We start from the raw sequence: 9,553 nt of genomic DNA on the forward strand, positions 1-9,553 counted from the left end.
GTCACCCTTCTGCTCGCCTTCTCAACACTCCTTTTTCTTTGGTAACGCTGTACGGTGCTTTTTACTGTTTCCTTTACGTATAAATACAATAATGGTAGCCGTGTGACCTGGCTTGAAGTGGTCCAGGATAAAAAAAATAAATAAAAGTCTTTCAGATTGCCCACAGCAGTGTGTGTGTCACTCCACGTTAACTCCATGCATCGCGGTTACCCCGTGGCACCTGTTCCTCACTCCAGGTAAGAAGCGTTACACTATTTTCATTAATAAGCCTTTGAAGTACTTTGGGTGTCGTAGTGAAATGAAATGACCAAACAGCAGTGAAGGAGGTTATGTTGGGTCTCACCCCCTGAGCTTCTACATCGTGTCTCTATGACAAAGGACGGAGCCACTTAACTAAGAATGAGACCGTCCTCACTGACAATGTGAGAATATCTGATAGATCACTGACTGATAAGGAAGAAAGAGGACGTACCACATGACATCTTACAAAACCTACCGCATCTCTATATTTGGTGTGTGTGTGTGTGTGTGTGTGTGTGTTGTGGTTAGTTTGTCAGAGTTTCATCTGAATACACTTCCTCTCCACTAGAAGTGTTATTGTGAAGTCATTCAGTAGACTTTATTGAAGAGTGTGTACGGTGTGTATCAGCAGTCCTGCTGTAGCTGTGTGTAGTGTGTGTAACTCAGTAAGAATGCAGGTGTGTGTTTATCTGCTCCTTGTGCTCCACGCTGCTGATGGTGAGTGTTACCTTCTCCCTACAGGTGTTGTCATCCTCATACATTCATTTGCACAAAGGTATTTATATCTGGGAGCAGCAGAGAACAGCAGCTCACCACTTACCCCAGATTCGGTCTATCGACCAAGAAATGTCTGAAGTCCAAATTTTACCTCTTTAGTTTTGAACAAAAGCTGTTGAATGCGAACGTTGCTAACAAACACTGGAGGTCAACAGCAGCTCAAATATAGCCTTCGTAAATACATGCCCACAAACTTCTCTCAGGCCGGTGAAACCGCATCCAAGTGTTAATAAATGTCTCCCAGACTAGTCGGTGTGTCGTATAACTCACTGTGAACTAGACAAGTGAAGAAACACGTCACCGGGAAGCGACCTGGATGAGGTTTGAGGACATGTAGCTCGATATCTGATTTATTTACAAATCCTATTAGCTATCGTTGCTGTTGGCTTCCAGTGTTTGTTAGCAATGTTAGCAGCTTTTTGTTCTAAAGGAGCGAAATATGGACTCCAAACATGTCTTGTCCACCCAGGTTAAGGGAAAATAAAGTAAATTTGATTCTTCGCCGACCTGACCCGTTAAGTGGCACTGAAATCTGCGCTGTGGTTCGGTCCGGTAGAGAGGAACCGGTGCTAATTACTTGCTATTTAGTTACTTAAGACCAGCATAAGGTAGGAATTGTAGGGACATTAGTAAGACTGACAAAATTGAGAAACAAGAAGAGTAGAAGAGTAATGTGACTCTTACAAGGATCATTTTGCTCTATAAATCTGTACATTTATAAAAACAATTTGTTTTTTATTATGGTGTGGTATGTGAAATGTGCTCACTTGTTTATTTCTGTTTGTGTTATTTATTCCTCTCTTGTTCATTCTGTGTATGATGCAGCTCTTGTCCACTACCCACTTCTGTATCCAGCTGCCTGTGACAGAGGTCACACCTCATTGTAGTTGATTGTATATGTGGTGCAGTCCTTTACATGTGGTGTATGATGTATGTGTTTGGTGCTTCTGTGTGTTTTCCCGAGTGTGAGTGGGTTTGGGGGAGAGACTACAGAGGATTCTGATCTCATGAATTTTGACATGCCCATCATATCCCTTACTGAGCTAGCAGTCAAACAAGATGGTATTACTCTATATTACCATGGAGACCAGAGGAAGGGCAGAGCTCACTACCTGCAGGTTAAAGAGCTGGACTGGTGCTGAATAAATCCATTTCAATCAAGAGGTCTCAGCTATCAGGACTTCCCAGAGGGTTTCAGCCAGACAACTGTCTCCCACTGTGAAGACAGTTTTTTACTTGTTTATTATGGTTTACCCCCGTGCTGCTCAGGGACGCTGACTATAGTACTTGCTGACACTTTCTACAGTGTAGTGACTCAGATTAGGCTGGACCCCTGCTCAGGTTTTCTGAAACACTACCCATACTTAACCACATGGTCAACCAAAGTGGCCCAGATCTCATCCGTGATGGTTGCTCTTCCTCGCCCTCATCCTCTTCCTCATTCTGGCTCTCCAATACTGACCTCCATTGATATCCAACCAAGATATCGAGCCTGTGGCCTCTTTATAGTGCTCAGGCTCTGATTTCTAAGTGTCATTAGTGAAATTAGTCAATGAGTACTGGGGTTGGTTAATTGATAAATGGATGTATCATTTGTATTTGAGGGTTTTCCATAAGAAACACACGTATTTCTGTTGAATGATGTGTCCAATATAGAGAATTGTGTTGAGCGTATTAAAAAAATGTCTTTTAGAAATATAAAATGAGTGTAAATCAGAGAAGGTGATTTTGGTTTAGTATAACAGGTCAGGAGATGGGCTACATGAGTTAGTGGTTTCAATTATTGTGTCACATGTCCCCATTTTTGTGTCTTGCAAAAAACTCTCTCTCTCTTCTTGTTGGGTGTTTGGGCTTCAAGTTATCCTATGTTGTTCCTCTTATCTTAGAGGTTTAGAAAAATTTACAAATAAAAAATGAACAAATAAGAAAAAAATAAAACCATAAAGTACAGTAGAGCATGCACCTCTTCCTCCTCACATATGTATTGCTAAATTTGGTGCACTTTAGCAATATGCTTCCTTTTTGGGTTCATGAGCTTAAAATTCTGCTGTGCTATTCCTCTGAGTGGTGTGTGAGCGACATGTTAACTTCTTTCACTCAAGCATGAAGACTGTCAAACAGTCTCCAAATCCTCATCAGTGACAGTCATCCAGCTCTAAACTTCATGGTTTAATCAGTCAGTCACTAACTGACTCTGGCAGCATAAATTCACTCCAGTGACTCCAGTTTAAAGACTTTTCTTATTTAGTCCTAAGTTATTCTGATTATTCAGTTTACAGATGTGAGAAATCCCAGCATGCACCTCTTCCTCCTGACATATGTATTGCTAATCTGGTTGCACTGGATGCTATGTGTGAAATGTGCTCACTTGTTTATTTCTGTTTGTGTTATTCATTCCTCATTTGTTCATCAACTGGCCAGGAGGCTTAGACAGCCCATGCTGGGGGTTTTGTCTTTTTACAGTTTTAATTTTATTTTGTTGTTGTTGTTGTTACAGTGCAGTGCACACTAGCCTACAGCCTCAGTTAGTTACTTTATAGATATCCACCATCATCAAACTGTTGTTAAACAGCTTTTGGCAGCTTTAACAACAAAAAGAACAAAGTAACTAAGAGAAAAGGTGAGAATGTTTCTACTTCCTGTGATAACTGTTGGGTTGTGATGACATTGCACTGTCTACATCCAAAGTGGTCTTGACTTGTGGTCTTGACTTTGGTGACTCCTTTAGTGGTTCTGTGTCAGTGGGCGGATTTCACAGCTTCAATTAAGTAGTTTTTTTCTTAATAGTATGAAAACTACAACATGATCATAGACTGCTGCACTCCACCTGTACTTTATGAATAATATGAATGTTATCGGACAATCCTCATATTTACCTGATTAAATGATCAATGTTTATTTTGATCAGCATATAGTCTAGAGCTCTTCCTGTCTGATCTGTCTAATATTTGCTAAGCTACACATTCAGTTTGGTCCTCTGATCACTAAGTGCAGGTGTGAAATGAGGTGACCAAACAGTGCTGGGGGGGGATCACTGTGTAGCACTACTTCTTACTGCAGGATCACTTTACTGAGGATGGGGACTGAACACTGGGCAGCTCAGGAGGAAGTGATGACACTAGAAAGACAGTTTCACTGTTAGATTTAGTCTGTATGTGAGAGAGAAAGAAGTAGAGGAATAATTTATTTTGCACTTGAACACACGTCCCCTCTATTGTGGATATTAGAGGGTGGTGAATTTCAGTGGAGTTCTACTGAGAGAGTTGTAGAGTTCCAGGTCATAGTTGTGTGGTGATTCCCACAGACAGACTGTAGTCTGGGCTGCAGTTTTCAGAGTGTTGAGTACACCGTAGTTTTGTAGAGTGTATAAGATGTGTAGCAGCGTTACTGCTGTAGCTGTGTGTAGTGTCTTGTGGAATGCAGATGTGTTTTTACTTCCTTTTTGGTAATGATGTGCAGACGAAGTCTTGTGAAGCATTTGAGGTTCTTCCTTATTGTACTGCTGAAGGATTCAAAGCTTTGGAGTATTGAAAGCTGGTGACAAAACAGCGACACCTGGTGGTTTTCAGAAATTATAGCAGCCATAGATTCAAAACGGCGCAGCACTATGAACTACACAACACTCCATCATCAAAAAAATGATGATCAGTAATGATGTTTAGTAATTCAATTCTGCAATAATTTGTTTAAAATCATTGTTTCCCTTTTTATGTGAAAACATAGTACAAAATTATACTGGGAGACAACAGGTTGAGATTATGAAATGTTTATTCTCCCTTTTGGCTTCTATAATTTGCACATTTCCAATTTTTCAGTAAAAAGATAAAGCTTCCAAGTTATAGGACAGTGCCAAACTTATGAAGCAGTCTCAAGCTCATCCTGTGTATCTGTGATGTTTGAAGCTTCAAACAAGATTAGTCACATGTTATTAGTAACTTTAGTTATTAATGTTAGTGGTAATAACTTTAGTGGGAAGGGAGAGGGAGAGAAGGAAGGAGGGAGGGAGTGGAGAGGGAGAATGAGTGAGTGAGAGGGAGGCAGAGACAATCTATAATCAATATAATCAGACATTTACATCTTATAACTTGATGGTCATGCATACATCATACTAACATCTATTGGGAAATCTCTTAGTGATTTCCAGTACCATCATCAGTTGGCTGGTACCATCAGTACCATCAGGTGACTGGTCCTGGAGCAATTAAGTATGTCATATATAATAATTAAGTATGTCATATATAATAATAATGGAGTATGTCATATATAATAATAATGGAGCATGTCATATATAATAATAATGGAGTATGTCATATATAATAATAATGGAGTATGTCATATGTAATAACAGCCATTTTACATGTACATGTGCAGCCATGTTTAATAGTGAAGGCCTTTATCCCGTGTGTTTCTGCAGGCTGCATGTTGGTAGGGAATCTGAGGACAGACGTCATCACTGCATACACAGGAGACTCAGTACTGCTGCCCTGCTCCTGTACTGACCCACACGCCAAACCTGAGAGTTTCACCTGGAGGAAACGCAACACAAGAAGACAAACATGGGGTGTGATCACCAGTGAGAGTGAACAGTACAGAAACAGAGTTCAGCTGGGTACTGCTCACTCTCCAGGAAATCTCTCTCTACTCATATCACACCTGACTGAAGAGGATGAGGGAGAATACTGGTGTTATTTTAACCAGTGGAACTATAAATCCATGAGACTCACCATTAAAGGTAAAACACGGTATTTGATCCAAATCCAACTGCAAATGATAAATCCAGCTTTAAGGTTTTCTTATGTATCCACACTAGCAAAGTCTTGGTTGTCTGAGTTACTTGTAGACTTTCTGCTGTCATATTTGTTGTTGTGCTGTCATCTGTGCACATTACCAGTAACGTTTAGTTCATTGATGGTCAAATACTCCTTTAATTGTAACAAATATCTTGTGCAGTTCAAGTAAGAATGTCTCAGGTTTTTAACACACATGCTTCTTTGTTTTGGTTTTTCTGTTCCGACCTCTCGTTTGGTTTTTCTGTCACTGTTTTCATCTTTGTCTAGTTTGCATTTGTTAATCTTTGTATAAATATCCATTGTTTTATCATCTTGGTTGTGGGTATCTGAATGTGCGCTCTCGTCCTCCCGTGAGTTTATTGTTGTTTGGTAACGTTATTAGCCTGCTCGTTATTCTAGTGTTTACTGTTTAACTTTCTTCTTGGTAATGATGTGCAGACGAAGTCCTGTGAAGCGTTTGAGGTTCTTCCTTATTGTACTGCTAAAGGATTCGAAGCATTGGAGCATTGAAAGCTGGTGACAAAACAGCGACACCTGGTGGTTTACAGAAATTATAGCAGGCATCGATTCAAAACTGCGCAGCACTATAAACAATACAACACTGCACCGTCTTCATATTTCATTAAAAAAAAAATGATGATCAGTAATGATGTTTAGTAATTATATTCTACAATAATTAGTTTAAAATCATTGTTTCCATTTTTATGTGAAAACATAATACAAAACTGTACTGGGAGACAACAGGTTGATGTAATGAAACATTTACCCTCCCTTTTGGGTTCTATAATTTGCACATTTCCAATTTTTTAGTAAAAAGATAAAGCTTCCAAGTTATAGGACAGTGCCAAACTTATGAAGCAGTCTCAAGCTCATCCTGTGTATCTGTGATGTTTGAAGCTTCAAACAAGATTAGTCACATGTTATTAGTAACTTTAGTTATTAATGTTAGTGGTAGTAACTTTAGTGGGAAGGGAGAGGGAGAATGAGTGAGTGAGTGAGTGAGAGGGAGGCAAAGACAATCTATAATCATTATAATCAGACATTTACATCTTATAACTTGATGGTCATGCATACATCATACTAACATCTATTGGGAAATCTCTTAGTGATTTCCAGTACCATCATCATTTGGCTGGTACCATCAGTACCATCAGGTGACTGGACCTGGAGCAATTAAGTATGTCATATATAATAATTAAGTATGTCATATTTAATAATAATGGAGTCTGTCATATATAATAATAATGGAGCATGTCATATGTAATAACAGCCATTTTACATGTACATGTGCAGCCATGTTTAATAGTGAAGGCCTTTATCCTGTGTGTTTCTGCAGGCTGCATGTTGGTAGGGAATCTGAGGACAGACGTCATCACTGCATACACAGGAGACTCAGTACTGCTGCCCTGCTCCTGTACTGACCCACACGTCAAACCTGAGAGTTTCACCTGGAGGAAACGCAACACAAGAAGACAAACATGGGGTGTGATCACCAGTGAGAGTGAACAGTACAGAAACAGAGTTCAGATGGGTACTGCTCACTCTCCAGGAAATCTCTCTCTACTCATATCACACCTGACTGAAGAGGATGAGGGAGAATACTGGTGTTATTTTAACCAGTGGAACTATAAATCCATGAGACTCACCATTAAAGGTAAAACACGGTATTTGATCCAAATCCAACTGCAAATGATAAATCCAGCTTTAAGGTTTTCTTATGTATCCACACTAGCAAAGTCTTGGTTGTCTGAGTTACTTGTAGACTTTCTGCTGTCATATTTGTTGTTGTGCTGTCATCTGTGCACATTACCAGTAACGTTTAGTTCAGTGATGGTCAAATACTCCTTTAATTGTAACAAATATCTTGTGCAGTTCAAGTAAGAATGTCTCAGGTTTTTAACACACATGCTTCTTTGTTTTGGTTTTTCTGTTCCGACCTCTCGTTTGGTTTTTCTGTCACTGTTTTCATCTTTGTCTAGTTTGCATTTGTTAATCTTTGTATAAATATCCATTGTTTTATCATCTTGGTTGTGGGTATCTGAATGTGCGCTCTCGTCCTCCCGTGAGTTTATTGTTGTTTGGTAACGTTATTAGCCTGCTCGTTATTCTAGTGTTTACTGTTTAACTTTCTTCTTGGTAATGATGTGCAGACGAAGTTTTGTGAAGCGTTTGAGGTTCTTCCTTATTGTACTGCTGAAGGATTCGAAGCTTTGGAGCATTGAAAGCTGGTGACAAAACAGCGACACCTGGTGGTTTTCATAAATTATAGCAGCTAAAGATTCAAAACTGCGCAGCACTATAAACAATACAACACTGCACCGCCTTCATATGTCATTAAAAAAAAAAAGGATGATCAGTAATGATGTTTAGTAATTAAATTCTGAAATAATTTGTGTAAAATCATTGTTTCCCTTTTATGTAAGTACAACAGGTTGGCGTTATGAAATGTTAACTCTCACTTTTGACTTCTATAATTAGCACATTTCCAATTTTTTTTAGTAAAAAGATAAAGCTTCCAAGTTATAGGACAGTGCCAAACTTATGAAAGTCTCACCCCCATTCTGTGCTTCAGTGACGTCTGAAGCTTCGACCATCATTAGTCACGTGTTGTTAGTAACTTTAGTGGTAATATTAATGGTAATGTTAACTTTAGTGGTAATAGTAACTGATACAAGCTTCGGTACACTGTGTGATACGAGCTTCGATGTCTTCGTATCAAATGTTACATCACAATTTTATTGTTTCTGCACAGTTCCTGTATCATTTTTCTCCCTTTTTGGTGTTCCATTTAGTCAGTGCTTAGCTTGCAACATTTTGTTAATTTTGCCGTTGTGTCTACCTGTTTTGCAAATGAAGAACTTTCGTTTACACATGTGCGTCAAGTCCTGTCTGCCTCTGCGTTACATTATCGTTCTGAAAACTGCACAGTGTGCAGATCATTAATGTTGGTGGACCAGCTGGATCAAAATCACTAATGTGTTCTTATTTTAGATTTTTGATTTAAAACATCTAAAATAAGAAGCAAGGCTTTGCTATGACAAGTTGCAAATGGGCGTAAACAAACAGTCATAAAAGTTGATTTAGTCAATGTTGATGTCAGCTTGACATTACAAGTGACATATTTGGAGCTTCTGTTACTGTAATTATTTACCCCTGTCCCACTTACCTACAACCAAAGGCATAGGTGCCGGCAAAGGTTTAATGCACATACAATTACAAAATGTATCTGATTCCAAATTATTCCTGTAATTATAATTTATATTCTGAAGAGAATGCTCTACTGCATTGTCTAGCATGTGTTATGATAATATGCATAACCACCTTTCTGAAATTCCTGTCTTAATGCATCCTGCTTTTTCAGTGGTTCTGTCAGCCTAACATAGGATTTGACCTACTAAACTTATAGTGCAGAGATTGGAAACTTTACAGGAAACTGGTGTCAGCACTCTAAATATATATAAAAATATAGCTGGCTCTTCACTCGGCCTCAATCTACCAGTGTAGAGAATTTTGACTACACCTTTGGATTTCCCCTCTCTTCAGAAATTATGAGTGATTAACGTCATCTGCGAGTGTCTGGACTCCATCAGTGTCATTGCAAATACTACACGGAGAGCCGAGCTTCAGAAGTTAAATGTAGCAAAGGGTTAAAGAAGGTGAAGTGGGTGGCCAGGCCGGGAACAGTAGAGTATGTCTGCTGAGGCATATATATATATATATATATATAGAGAGAGAGAGAGAGAGAGAGAGAGAGAGAGAGAGAGAGAGAGAGAAAACAAGCCCAAGGGAGAGATTTCTCCAAATGTACGTCTTCAGTCCACCAACTCTGCTCCAGCTCCACTCTCAGCTCTGCTCCAGCATTAACTCCATATGGTTCAGAATTTCTTTATTCTTATCTTGACTGATCAACAGTAGAGTTTGTCCAACACTGACTAATCAAAGAGTGACCACATACGAGCAGCATC

The sequence above is a fragment of the Electrophorus electricus genome, chromosome 2 (assembly GCF_041902795.1).
Source record: "Electrophorus electricus isolate QZ-2024a chromosome 2, ASM4190279v1, whole genome shotgun sequence".
Taxonomy (NCBI): Eukaryota; Metazoa; Chordata; class Actinopteri; order Gymnotiformes; family Gymnotidae; genus Electrophorus; species Electrophorus electricus.